The sequence below is a fragment of the Protopterus annectens genome, chromosome 4.part1, assembly GCF_019279795.1.
Source record: "Protopterus annectens isolate FY-2018-M chromosome 4.part1, PAN1.0, whole genome shotgun sequence".
Taxonomy (NCBI): domain Eukaryota; kingdom Metazoa; phylum Chordata; order Ceratodontiformes; family Protopteridae; genus Protopterus; species Protopterus annectens.
In genome coordinates, this window is record NC_056734.1 from 261,138,629 (window position 1) to 261,153,529 (window position 14,901).

At 39.6% G+C, this 14,901-nt stretch overlaps 2 long non-coding RNA genes across 2 annotated transcripts; both read right to left on the reverse strand.

Annotated features, from left to right (window-relative positions):
* Nucleotides 1-1,508: 1,508 nt before the first annotated feature.
* On the reverse strand, nucleotides 1,509-6,839 carry LOC122801365. Its single transcript, XR_006364692.1, has 3 exons — nucleotides 6,699-6,839; nucleotides 4,075-4,222; nucleotides 1,509-1,588 (listed from the first exon to the last, which is right to left on the reverse strand). It is a non-coding gene; the product is annotated as an uncharacterized LOC122801365 (long non-coding RNA).
* Nucleotides 6,840-9,283: 2,444 nt separating this feature from the next.
* Nucleotides 9,284-14,489, reverse strand: LOC122801366. Its single transcript, XR_006364693.1, has 3 exons — nucleotides 14,434-14,489; nucleotides 11,818-11,965; nucleotides 9,284-9,363 (listed from the first exon to the last, which is right to left on the reverse strand). It is a non-coding gene; the product is annotated as an uncharacterized LOC122801366 (long non-coding RNA).
* Between the last annotated feature and the right edge of the window lie 412 nt (nucleotides 14,490-14,901).

Here is a 14,901-nt window from a genome sequence, read left to right on the forward strand (position 1 = left end):
TTGCAAAAATAACTCCACGCCAAAGGTTACAGGTACAGCCAAATAAGACTGTTTAGAGGCTAACCCAAAACAAGACACCTAAAGCTTACACGACAAACCAGTAATAACCATAAAATAACATAATAAAGAGCAAAAAAAATGCCAGCAAAATACGTACGTTCTACCGGCCCTACAACATGCAAACAAGGGAACAATTAGCAGAATCTAGCCTAGTGGATGCAGAGGTTCAGACGCAGCAGCATAGGCAGCTAAACAAGTATGATGCAAACAGTTTCAAGTATACAGTATAAAAGCAAATAGTCGGGTAAAGTATGCAGCACAACAGAGGGACTAAGTACAGCTTAAGGCTACGCTTAGTACATTATCAACAGCTAGACAGATAAATCTTCAGTTACAGAATAATGACCATAGGTAATTTGTGGCACAACGTACAAACTTACAATCCATCGACTCAGACAGCAGCCACGCGCAAAGTGGGAGATTCAAGATGGCGCCCTAAGGGAACTACTCCTAATTACCAGTTCCAGAGCGGAAATGGGAAAACTAGGGGGCAAGGCAAAATACTCCCATCGCACATTGGTAGACAGTTAGTACTAGTAAAAGGAGGGAGGAGTCAGAAAGATATTAGGGAAAAACGGTCACACAGGACCTACAATAATGGCTGAGGGAAAGCAAACCAATAGAAAGGAAAAAGAGCAACAAATAAATGAAATTAGTAAAACTATAATATGGGACTAGTAAAGGTGTGCTTATAGAGAGTTAGATTAAGCCAGTATTCTATAGACAGAGGTAGGGAAGTAAAGATAAAGTTTAAAGTAGGGGAAGAAGCAATGAGGAGAGGTTACAGAAATAAGAGTGTGATGGAAATGAGATAGTGGGAAGGAGCAAGTAAAGAAAAGAAACTGAGTAGAGTAGCCAGAGGTTCACAATTAGGGTAGTTAGCTCACAATTAGGTCGAGAGCAGTGGAAGAGAAAACAATCAGCAAGTAGTTAGCCAAGGGCAGTAGGCTTAATACAAGAAGTTAGCTGGGGTAACCAGAGGATAAGGAAAAGTAAAAGGAATAATTGAAGGTTAAAGAGTGACAGTCACAGGATAGGTTCAAGGAAGGCTTAGAAGAAGTACAGTTGGTGAAGGTGAGTTCAGAGACAGATTAATTGAACCAAGGTATGCAGGACTCAGAAGGGAAGAAGAACAAAGAAGAAAAATGGTCAAGAAGAGACAGTTAGCATCGAAAGTAGGAAGAGAAACTAGAAAGTCTTCAGGGGGGAGAGATAGTACTATACAAGGAGACAGACTAAGGGGTATAGCAGTATGGTAGACAGGGGGTTGGGTTTGGCTGCTGGCAGAGACAGGCAGTAATCTAGTACATGTATGAAGTGAGGAGAACCAATAATGACAACAGTGATGCTCTTGATAAAACTTAATAATGCAGAGACATACAGTATATATTTCTGTGATTTTAACCAGGGTATTAAGGTAACCCAGGGAGAAAGACTCAGACAGGTTTTGTTGGGTGGATAATGCAGTCTTAGGAGTCCAAATCGAACACTTCCAGGAGTTGAGAGTGGGAAAGATGCCTTATACCAGCTGATAAAAAGAATAAATAAAAAGGAAAAAAAAGGAAAAAGTGCAGTCAGATTACACTTTGGGACAAGAACAAGCAGGTTAAACTATACAAATGAATTTCAATACCTTACAAACATTAGGCTTCAAGAGTAAAGGTACAAGCAATTAGGCAGCTAAATACAAAATTCTAATTACTTTCTCTAAAGTGCAGCAGGTTAAACTATACATATGAATTTCAATACCTTACAAACATTAGGCTTCAAGAGTAAAGGTACAAGCAATTAGGCAGCTAAATACAACATTATAATTACTTTCTCTAAAGTGCAGCCATCAGCTTCAGTTTGTAAAAACAGTCCAATATATTCAGAAGACAAAAACCCAGTCGTGACAAGTGGTAGAATCTAAGTTAGAAAAAGTAATACCACTCGCGCGAGTTTCCTAAAAACATTTAACAGTGATTGGGCGGGAAAAAGTATTCTAAACAGTTTCTCCGCTCTCCCAAAGTCAAAAACGCTAAAATGGCAACAAATCTAATTTCCTAGATCCATCAAACAGTAATTGGGCAGGAAAAAATATTCTAGCAGTTCCTCCGTTCTCCCAAAGTCAAAAACGCTAAATAGCCAGCATAACCTAATACTGTACATCCAAAAAGTACATGCGACATATCTAACACTCTAAGAGAAAGAGATACGAAAAACACTTAAAACTAAAGGTTAAACAGGTAAGAAGAGGGAGACGAAAAACACTTAAAACTAAAGGTTAAACAGGTAAGAAGAGGGAGACCCACCATAACAAACCATATCACTACAAACCAGCCTAGCGCCTACAGGGTGGAGAAAGCAGTCGAGTAGTGGCATACAGTTAATGCAAAGAGCATTGGAGCGGAGAGCGCTACCGCTAGCAGACCCCCCTTGACACGTGGTTCAAAGGTTAGAAGTACCAATACTATGTTAAGGCTACACCACAACTAAACACAGCCACTAGAAGTATCAGCTAATAACAAGTAAAAATCTCAGGGTTACAAGAGACCGTAAATGCCAGTAAAACAACATGCAGATACGGACATAATCTTGCAAAAATAACTCCACGCCAAAGGTTACAGGTACAGCCAAATAAGACTGTTTAGAGGCTAACCCAAAACAAGACACCTAAAGCTTACACGACAAACCAGTAATAACCATAAAATAACATAATAAAGAGCAAAAAAAATGCCAGCAAAATACGTACGTTCTACCGGCCCTACAACATGCAAACAAGGGAACAATTAGCAGAATCTAGCCTAGTGGATGCAGAGGTTCAGACGCAGCAGCATAGGCAGCTAAACAAGTATGATGCAAACAGTTTCAAGTATACAGTATAAAAGCAAACAGTCGGGTAAAGTATGCAGCACAACAGAGGGACTAAGTACAGCTTAAGGCTACGCTTAGTACATTATCAACAGCTAGACAGATAAATCTTCAGTTACAGAATAATAACCATAGGTAATTTGTGGCACAACGTACAAACTTACAATCCACCAACTCAGACAGCAGCCACGCGCAAAGTGGGAGATTCAAGATGGCCCTAAGGGAACTACTCCTAATTACCAGTTCCAGAGCGGAAATGGGAAAACTAGGGGGCAAGGCAAAATACTCCCATCGCACATTGGTAGACAGTTAGTACTAGTAAAAGGAGGGAGGAGTCAGAAAGAGATTAGGGAAAACGGTCACACAGGACCTACAATAATGGCTGAGGGAAAGCAAACCAATAGAAAGGAAAAAGAGCAACAAATAAATGAAATTAGTAAAACTATAATATGGGACTAGTAAAGGTGTGCTTATAGAGAGTTAGATTAAGCCAGTATTCTATAGACAGAGGTAGGGAAGTAAAGATAAAGTTTAAAGTAGGAGAAGCAATGAGGAGAGGTTACAGAAATAAGAGTGTGATGGAAATGAGATAGTGGGAAGGAGCAAGTAAAGAAAAGAAACTGAGTAGAGTAGCCAGAGGTTCACAATTAGGGTAGTTAGCTCACAATTAGGTCGAGAGCAGTGGAAGAGAAAACAATCAGCAAGTAGTTAGCCAAGGGCAGTAGGCTTAATACAAGAAGTTAGCTGGGGTAACCAGAGGATAAGGAAAAAGTAAAAGGAATAATTGAAGGTTAAAGAGTGACAGTCACAGGATAGGTTCAAGGAAGGCTTAGAAGAAGTACAGTTGGTGAAGGTGAGTTCAGAGACAGATTAATTGAACCAAGGTATGCAGGACTCAGAAGGGAAGAAGAACAAAGAAGAAAAAATGGTCAAGAAGAGACAGTTAGCATCGAAAGTAGGAAGAGAAACTAGAAAGTCTTCAGGGGGGAGAGATAGTACTATACAAGGAGACAGACTAAGGGGTATAGCAGTATGGTAGACAGGGGGGTGGGTTTGGCTGCTGGCAGAGACAGGCAGTAATCTAGTACATGTATGAAGTGAGGAGAACCAATAATGACAACAGTGATGCTCTTGATAAAACTTAATAATGCAGAGACATACAGTATATATTTCTGTGATTTTAACCAGGGTATTAAGGTAACCCAGGGGAGAAAGACTCAGACAGGTTTTGTTGGGTGGATAATGCAGTCTTAGGAGTCCAAATCGAACACTTCCAGGAGTTGAGAGTGGGAAAGATGCCTTATACCAGCTGATAAAAAGAATAAATAAAAAGGAAAAAAGGAAAAGTGCAGTCAGATTACACTTTGGGACAAGAACAAGCAGGTTAAACTATACAAATGAATTTCAATACCTTACAAACATTAGGCTTCAAGAGTAAAGGTACAAGCAATTAGGCAGCTAAATACAAAATTCTAATTACTTTCTCTAAAGTGCAGCAGGTTAAACTATACATATGAATTTCAATACCTTACAAACATTAGGCTTCAAGAGTAAAGGTACAAGCAATTAGGCAGCTAAATACAACATTATAATTACTTTCTCTAAAGTGCAGCCATCAGCTTCAGTTTGTAAAACAGTCCAATATATTCAGAAGACAAAACCCAGTCGTGACAAGTGGTAGAATCTAAGTTAGAAAAGTAATACCACTCAAGTGAGTTTCCTAAAAACATTTAACAGTGATTGGGCGGGAAAAAGTATTCTAAACAGTTTCTCCGCTCTCCCAAAGTCAAAAACGCTAAAATGGCAACAAATCTAATTTCCTAGATCCATCAAACAGTAATTGGGCAGGAAAAATATTCTAGCAGTTCCTCCGTTCTCCCAAAGTCAAAACGCTAAATAGCCAGCATAACCTAATACTGTACATCCAAAAAGTACATGCGACATATCTAACACTCTAAGAGAAAGAGATACGAAAAACACTTAAAACTAAAGGTTAAACAGGTAAGAAGAGGGAGACGAAAAACACTTAAAACTAAAGGTTAAACAGGTAAGAAGAGGAGACCCACCATAACAAACCATATCACTACAAACCAGCCTAGCCTACAGGGTGGAGAAAGCAGTCGAGTAGTGGCATACAGTTAATGCAAAGAGCATTGAGCGAGAGCGCTACCGCTAGCAGACCCCTTGACACGTGGTTCAAAGGTTAGAAGTACCAATACTATGTTAAGGCTACACCACAACTAAACACAGCCACTAGAAGTATCAGCTAATAACAAGTAAAAATCTCAGGGTTACAAGAGACCGTAAATGCCAGTAAAACAACATGCAGATACGGACATAATCTTGCAAAAATAACTCCACGCCAAAGGTTACAGGTACAGCCAAATAAGACTGTTTAGAGGCTAACCCAAAACAAGACACCTAAAGCTTACACGACAAACCAGTAATAACCATAAAATAACATAATAAAGAGCAAAAAAAATGCCAGCAAAATACGTACGTTCTACCGGCCCTACAACATGCAAACAAGGGAACAATTAGCAGAATCTAGCCTAGTGGATGCAGAGGGTTAGACGCAGCAGCATAGGCAGCTAAACAAGTATGATGCAAACAGTTTCAAGTATACAGTATAAAAGCAAACAGTCGGGTAAAGTATGCAGCACAACAGAGGGACTAAGTACAGCTTAAGGCTACGCTTAGTACATTATCAACAGCTAGACAGATAAATCTTCAGTTACAGAATAATAACCATAGGTAATTTGTGGCACAACGTACAAACTTACAATCCACCGACTCAGACAGCAGCCACGCGCAAAGTGGGAGATTCAAGATGGCGCCCTAAGGGAACTACTCCTAATTACCAGTTCCAGAGCGGAAATGGGAAAACTAGGGGGCAAGGCAAAATACTCCCATCGCACATTGGTAGACAGTTAGTACTAGTAAAAGGAGGGAGGAGTCAGAAAGATATTAGGGAAAAACGGTCACACAGGACCTACAATAATGGCTGAGGGAAAGCAAACCAATAGAAAGGAAAAGAGCAACAAATAAATGAAATTAGTAAAACTATAATATGGGACTAGTAAAGGTGTGCTTATAGAGAGTTAGATTAAGCCAGTATTCTATAGACAGAGGTAGGGAAGTAAAGATAAAGTTTAAAGTAGGGGAAGAAGCAATGAGGAGAGGTTACAGAAATAAGAGTGTGATGGAAATGAGATAGTGGGAAGGAGCAAGTAAAGAAAAGAAACTGAGTAGAGTAGCCAGAGGTTCACAATTAGGGTAGTTAGCTCACAATTAGGTCGAGAGCAGTGGAAGAGAAAACAATCAGCAAGTAGTTAGCCAAGGGCAGTAGGCTTAATACAAGAAGTTAGCTGGGGTAACCAGAGGATAAGGAAAAAGTAAAAGGAATAATTGAAGGTTAAAGAGTGACAGTCACAGGATAGGTTCAAGGAAGGCTTAGAAGAAGTACAGTTGGTGAAGGTGAGTTCAGAGACAGATTAATTGAACCAAGGTATGCAGGACTCAGAAGGGAAGAAGAACAAAGAAGAAAAAATGGTCAAGAAGAGACAGTTAGCATCGAAAGTAGGAAGAGAAACTAGAAAGTCTTCAGGGGGGAGAGATAGTACTATACAAGGAGACAGACTAAGGGGTATAGCAGTATGGTAGACAGGGGGGTGGGTTTGGCTGCTGGCAGAGACAGGCAGTAATCTAGTACATGTATGAAGTGAGGAGAACCAATAATGACAACAGTGATGCTCTTGATAAAACTTAATAATGCAGAGACATACAGTATATATTTCTGTGATTTTAACCAGGGTATTAAGGTAACCCAGGGGAGAAAGACTCAGACAGGTTTTGTTGGGTGGATAATGCAGTCTTAGGAGTCCAAATCGAACACTTCCAGGAGTTGAGAGTGGGAAAGATGCCTTATACCAGCTGATAAAAAGAATAAATAAAAAGGAAAAAAAAAAGTGCAGTCAGATTACACTTTGGGACAAGAACAAGCAGGTTAAACTATACAAATGAATTTCAATACCTTACAAACATTAGGCTTCAAGAGTAAAGGTACAAGCAATTAGGTAGCTAAATACAACATTATAATTACTTTCTCTAAAGTGCAGCCATCAGCTTCAGTTTGTAAAAACAGTCCAATATATTCAGAAGACAAAAACCCAGTCGTGACAAGTGGTAGAATCTAAGTTAGAAAAAGTAATACCACTCGCGCGAGTTTCCTAAAAACATTTAACAGTGATTGGGCGGGAAAAAGTATTCTAAACAGTTTCTCCGCTCTCCCAAAGTCAAAACGCTAAAATGGCAACAAATCTAATTTCCTAGATCCATCAAACAGTAATTGGGCAGGAAAAAATATTCTAGCAGTTCCTCCGTTCTCCCAAAGTCAAAAACGCTAAATAGCCAGCATAACCTAATACTGTACATCCAAAAAGTACATGCGACATATCTAACACTCTAAGAGAAAGAGATACGAAAAACACTTAAAACTAAAGGTTAAACAGGTAAGAAGAGGGAGACGAAAAACACTTAAAACTAAAGGTTAAACAGGTAAGAAGAGGGAGACCCACCATAACAAACCATATCACTACAAACCAGCCTAGCGCCTACAGGGTGGAGAAAGCAGTCGAGTAGTGGCATACAGTTAATGCAAAGAGCATTGGAGCGGAGAGCGCTACCACTAGCAGACCCCCCTTGACACGTGGTTCAAAGGTTAGAAGTACCAATACTATGTTAAGGCTACACCACAACTAAACACAGCCACTAGAAGTATCAGCTAATAACAAGTAAAAATCTCAGGGTTACAAGAGACCGTAAATGCCAGTAAAACAACATGCAGATACGGACATAATCTTGCAAAAATAACTCCACGCCAAAGGTTACAGGTACAGCCAAATAAGACTGTTTAGAGGCTAACCCAAAACAAGACACCTAAAGCTTACACGACAAACCAGTAATAACCATAAAATAACATAATAAAGAGCAAAAAAAATGCCAGCAAAATACGTACGTTCTACCGGCCCTACAACATGCAAACAAGGGAACAATTAGCAGAATCTAGCCTAGTGGATGCAGAGGTTCAGATGCAGCAGCATAGGCAGCTAAACAAGTATGATGCAAACAGTTTCAAGTATACAGTATAAAAGCAAACAGTCGGGTAAAGTATGCAGCACAACAGAGGGACTAAGTACAGCTTAAGGCTACGCTTAGTACATTATCAACAGCTAGACAGATAAATCTTCAGTTACAGAATAATAACCATAGGTAATTTGTGGCACAACGTACAAACTTACAATCCACCGACTCAGACAGCAGCCACGCGCAAAGTGGGAGATTCAAGATGGCGCCCTAAGGGAACTACTCCTAATTACCAGTTCCAGAGCGGAAATGGGAAAACTAGGGGGCAAGGCAAAATACTCCCATCGCACATTGGTAGACAGTTAGTACTAGTAAAAGGAGGGAGGAGTCAGAAAGATATTAGGGAAAAACGGTCACACAGGACCTACAATAATGGCTGAGGGAAAGCAAACCAATAGAAAGGAAAAAGAGCAACAAATAAATGAAATTAGTAAAACTATAATATGGGACTAGTAAAGGTGTGCTTATAGAGAGTTAGATTAAGCCAGTATTCTATAGACAGAGGTAGGGAAGTAAAGATAAAGTTTAAAGTAGGGGAAGAAGCAATGAGGAGAGGTTACAGAAATAAGAGTGTGATGGAAATGAGATAGTGGGAAGGAGCAAGTAAAGAAAAGAAACTGAGTAGAGTAGCCAGAGGTTCACAATTAGGGTAGTTAGCTCACAATTAGGTCGAGAGCAGTGGAAGAGAAAACAATCAGCAAGTAGTTAGCCAAGGGCAGTAGGCTTAATACAAGAAGTTAGCTGGGGTAACCAGAGGATAAGGAAAAAGTAAAAGGAATAATTGAAGGTTAAAGAGTGACAGTCACAGGATAGGTTCAAGGAAGGCTTAGAAGAAGTACAGTTGGTGAAGGTGAGTTCAGAGACAGATTAATTGAACCAATTTATGCAGGACTCAGAAGGGAAGAAGAACAAAGAAGAAAAAATGGTCAAGAAGAGACAGTTAGCATCGAAAGTAGGAAGAGAAACTAGAAAGTCTTCAGGGGGGAGAGATAGTACTATACAAGGAGACAGACTAAGGGGTATAGCAGTATGGTAGACAGGGGGGTGGGTTTGGCTGCTGGCAGAGACAGGCAGTAATCTAGTACATGTATGAAGTGAGGAGAACCAATAATGACAACAGTGATGCTCTTGATAAAACTTAATAATGCAGAGACATACAGTATATATTTCTGTGATTTTAACCAGGGTATTAAGGTAACCCAGGGAGAAAGACTCAGACAGGTTTTGTTGGGTGGATAATGCAGTCTTAGGAGTCCAAATCGAACACTTCCAGGAGTTGAGAGTGGGAAAGATGCCTTATACCAGCTGATAAAAAGAATAAATAAAAAGGAAAAAAAAGGAAAAAGTGCAGTCAGATTACACTTTGGGACAAGAACAAGCAGGTTAAACTATACAAATGAATTTCAATACCTTACAAACATTAGGCTTCAAGAGTAAAGGTACAAGCAATTAGGCAGCTAAATACAAAATTCTAATTACTTTCTCTAAAGTGCAGCAGGTTAAACTATACATATGAATTTCAATACCTTACAAACATTAGGCTTCAAGAGTAAAGGTACAAGCAATTAGGTAGCTAAATACAACATTATAATTACTTTCTCTAAAGTGCAGCCATCAGCTTCAGTTTGTAAAAACAGTCCAATATATTCAGAAGACAAAAACCCAGTCGTGACAAGTGGTAGAATCTAAGTTAGAAAAAGTAATACCACTCGCGAGTTTCCTAAAAACATTTAACAGTGATTGGGCGGGAAAAAGTATTCTAAACAGTTTCTCCGCTCTCCCAAAGTCAAAAACGCTAAAATGGCAACAAATCTAATTTCCTAGATCCATCAAACAGTAATTGGGCAGGAAAAAATATTCTAGCAGTTCCTCCGTTCTCCCAAAGTCAAAAACGCTAAATAGCCAGCATAACCTAATACTGTACATCCGAAAAGTACATGACATATCTAACACTCTAAGAGAAAGAGATCTGAAAAACACTTAAAACTAAAGGTTAAACAGGTAAGAAGAGGGAGACGAAAAACACTTAAAACTAAAGGTTAAACAGGTAAGAAGAGGGAGACCCACCATAACAAACCATATCACTACAAACCAGCCTAGCCTACAGGGTGGAGAAAGCAGTCGAGTAGTGGCATACAGTTAATGCAAAGAGCATTGAGCGGAGAGCGCTAGCAGACCCCTGACACGTGGTTCAAAGGTTAGAAGTACCAATACTATGTTAAGGCTACACCACAACTAAACACAGCCACTAGAAGTATCAGCTAATAACAAGTAAAAATCTCAGGGTTACAAGAGACCGTAAATGCCAGTAAAACAACATGCAGATACGGACATAATCTTGCAAAATAACTCCACGCCAAAGGTTACAGGTACAGCCAAATAAGACTGTTTAGAGGCTAACCCAAAACAAGACACCTAAAGCTTACACGACAAACCAGTAATAACCATAAAATAACATAATAAAGAGCAAAAATGCCAGCAAAATGCGTTCTACCGGCCCTACAACATGCAAACAAGGGAACAATTAGCAGAATCTAGCCTAGTGGATGCAGAGGTTCAGGCAGCAGCATAGGCAGCTAAACAAGTATGATGCAAACAGTTTCAAGTATACAGTATAAAAGCAAACAGTCGGGTAAAGTATGCAGCACAACAGAGGGACTAAGTACAGCTTAAGGCTACGCTTAGTACATTATCAACAGCTAGACAGATAAATCTTCAGTTACAGAATAATAACCATAGGTAATTTGTGGCACATACAAACTTACAATCCACCGACTCAGACAGCAGCCACGCAAAGTGGGAGATTCAAGATGGCGCCCTAAGGAACTACTCCTAATTACCAGTTCCAGAGCGGAAATGGGAAAACTAGCGGGCAAGGGAAAATACTCCCATCGTACATTGGTAGGCTGCTAGTACTAGTAAAAGGAGGAGGAGTCAGAAAGATATTAGGGAAAAACGGTCACACAGGACCTACAATAATGGCTGAGGAAAGCAAACCAATAGAAAGGAAAAAGAGCAACAAATAAATGAAATTAGTAAAACTATAATATGGGACTAGTAAAGGTGTGCTTATAGAGAGTTAGATTAAGCCAGTATTCTATAGACAGAGGTAGGGAAGTAAAGATAAAGTTTAAAGTAGGGGAAGAAGCAATGAGGAGAGGTTACAGAAATAAGAGTGTGATGGAAATGAGATAGTGGGAAGGAGCAAGTAAAGAAAGAAAACTGAGTAGAGTAGCCAGAGGTTCACAATTAGGGTAGTTAGCTCACAATTAGGTCGAGAGCAGTGGAAGAGAAAACAATCAGCAAGTAGTTAGCCAAGGGCAGTAGGCTTAATACAAGAAGTTAGCTGGGGTAACCAGAGGATAAGGAAAAGTAAAAGGAATAATTGAAGGTTAAAGAGTGACAGTCACAGGATAGGTTCAAGGAAGGCTTAGAAGAAGTACAGTTGGTGAAGGTGAGTTCAGAGACAGATTAATTGAACCAAGGTATGCAGGACACAGTGGAAGAAGAACAAAGAAGAAAAATGGTCAAGAAGAGACAGTTAGCATCGAAAGTAGGAAGAGAAACTAGAAAGTCTTCAGGGGGGAGAGATAGTACTATACAAGGAGACAGACTAAGGGGTATAGCAGTATGGTAGACAGGGGGGTGGGTTTGGCTGCTGGCAGAGACAGGCAGTAATCTAGTACATGTATGAAGTGAGGAGAACCAATAATGACAACAGTGATGCTCTTGATAAAACTTAATAATGCAGAGACATACAGTATATATTTCTGTGATTTTAACCAGGGTATTAAGGTAACCCAGGGGAGAAAGACTCAGACAGGTTTTGTTGGGTGGATAATGCAGTCTTAGGAGTCCAAATCGAACACTTCCAGGAGTTGAGAGTGGGAAAGATGCCTTATACCAGCTGATAAAAGAATAAATAAAAAGGAAAAAAAAGGAAAAAGTGCAGTCAGATTACACTTTGGGACAAGAACAAGCAGGTTAAACTATACAAATGAATTTCAATACCTTACAAACATTAGGCTTCAAGAGTAAAGGTACAAGCAATTAGGCAGCTAAATACAAAATTCTAATTACTTTCTCTAAAGTGCAGCAGGTTAAACTATACATATGAATTTCAATACCTTACAAACATTAGGCTTCAAGAGTAAAGGTACAAGCAATTAGGCAGCTAAATACAACATTATAATTACTTTCTCTAAAGTGCAGCCATCAGCTTCAGTTTGTAAAAACAGTCCAATATATTCAGAAGACAAAAACCAGTCGTGACAAGTGGTAGAATCTAAGTTAGAAAAAGTAATACCACTCGCGTGAGTTTCCTAAAAACATTTAACAGTGATTGGGCGGGAAAAAGTATTCTAAACAGTTTCTCCGCTCTCCCAAAGTCAAAAACGCTAAAATGGCAACAAATCTAATTTCCTAGATCCATCAAACAGTAATTGGGCAGGAAAAAATATTCTAGCAGTTCCTCCGTTCTCCCAAAGTCAAAACGCTAAATAGCCAGCATAACCTAATACTGTACATCCAAAAGTACATGCGACATATCTAACACTCTAAGAGAAAGAGATACGAAAACACTTAAAACTAAAGGTTAAACAGGTAAGAAGAGGGAGACGAAAACACTTAAAACTAAAGGTTAAACAGGTAAGAAGAGGGAGACCCACCATAACAAACCATATCACTACAAACCAGCCTAGCGCCTACAGGGTGGAGAAAGCAGTCAGTAGTGGCATACAGTTAATGCAAAGAGCATTGGAGCGAGAGCTACCACTAGCAGACCCCCCTTGACACGTGGTTCAAAGGTTAGAAGTACCAATACTATGTTAAGGCTACACCACAACTAAACACAGCCACTAGAAGTATCAGCTAATAACAAGTAAAAATCTCAGGGTTACAAGAGACCGTAAATGCCAGTAAAACAACATGCAGATACGGACATAATCTTGCAAAAATAACTCCACACCAAAGGTTACAGGTACAGCCAAATAAGACTGTTTAGAGGCTAACCCAAAACAAGACACCTAAAGCTTACACGACAAACCAGTAATAACCATAAAATAACATAATAAAGAGCAAAAAAAATGCCAGCAAAATACGTACGTTCTACCGGCCCTACAACATGCAAACAAGGGAACAATTAGCAGAATCTAGCCTAGTGGATGCAGAGGTTCAGACGCAGCAGCATAGGCAGCTAAACAAGTATGATGCAAACAGTTTCAAGTATACAGTATAAAAGCAAACAGTCGGGTAAAGTATGCAGCACAACAGAGGGACTAAGTACAGCTTAAGGCTACGCAGTACATTATCAACAGCTAGACAGATAAATCTTCAGTTACAGAATAATAACCATAGGTAATTTGTGGCACAACACAAACTTACAATCCACCGACTCAGACAGCAGCCACGCAAAGTGGGAGATTCAAGATGGCCCTAAGGAACTACTCCTAATTACCAGTTCCAGAGCGGAAATGGGAAAACTAGGGGGCAAGGCAAAATACTCCCATCGCACATTGGTAGACAGTTAGTACTAGTAAAAGGAGGGAGGAGTCAGAAAGATATTAGGGAAAAACGGTCACACAGGACCTACAATAATGGCTGAGGGAAAGCAAACCAATAGAAAGGAAAAAGAGCAACAAATAAATGAAATTAGTAAAACTATAATATGGGACTAGTAAAGGTGTGCTTATAGAGAGTTAGATTAAGCCAGTATTCTATAGACAGAGGTAGGGAAGTAAAGATAAAGTTTAAAGTAGGGGAAGAAGCAATGAGGAGAGGTTACAGAAATAAGAGTGTGATGGAAATGAGATAGTGGGAAGGAGCAAGTAAAGAAAAGAAACTGAGTAGAGTAGCCAGAGGTTCACAATTAGGTAGTTAGCTCACAATTGGTCGAGAGCAGTGGAAGAAAACAATCAGCAAGTAGTTAGCCAAGGGCAGTAGGCTTAATACAAGAAGTTAGCTGGGGTAACCAGAGGATAAGGAAAAAGTAAAAGGAATAATTGAAGGTTAAAGAGTGACAGTCACAGGATAGGTTCAAGGAAGGCTTAGAAGAAGTACAGTTGGTGAAGGTGAGTTCAGAGACAGATTAATTGAACCAAGGTATGCAGGACTCAGAAGGGAAGAAGAACAAGAAGAAAAAATGGTCAAGAAGAGACAGTTAGCATCGAAAGTAGGAAGAGAAACTAGAAAGTCTTCAGGGGGGAGAGATAGTACTATACAAGGAGACAGACTAAGGGGTATAGCAGTATGGTAGACAGGGGGGTGGGTTTGGCTGCTGGCAGAGACAGGCAGTAATCTAGTACATGTATGAAGTGAGGAGAACCAATAATGACAACAGTGATGCTCTTGATAAAACTTAATAATGCAGAGACATACAGTATATATTTCTGTGATTTTAACCAGGGTATTAAGGTAACCCAGGGGAGAAAGACTCAAACAGGTTTTGTTGGGTGGATAATGCAGTCTTAGGAGTCCAAATCGAACACTTCCAGGAGTTGAGAGTGGGAAAGATGCCTTATACCAGAGTATATATTTCTGTGATTTTAACCAGGGTATTAAGGTAACCCAGGGGAGAAAGACTCAGACAGGTTTTGTTGGGTGGATAATGCAGTCTTAGGAGTCCAAATCGAACACTTCCAGGAGTTGAGAGTGGGAAAGATGCCTTATACCAGAATCCACCGACTCAGACAGCAGCCACTAATACAGTACAGGATATGTTATATGATTTACTTATGTGCAGATTTACTTATGTGCAGATTAATTTCTAAACAATTATATGACTACTTTTTAATTAATGCACCCAATGTTCCTAATATTAAAGGTCTCCCGAAAATACATAAAATG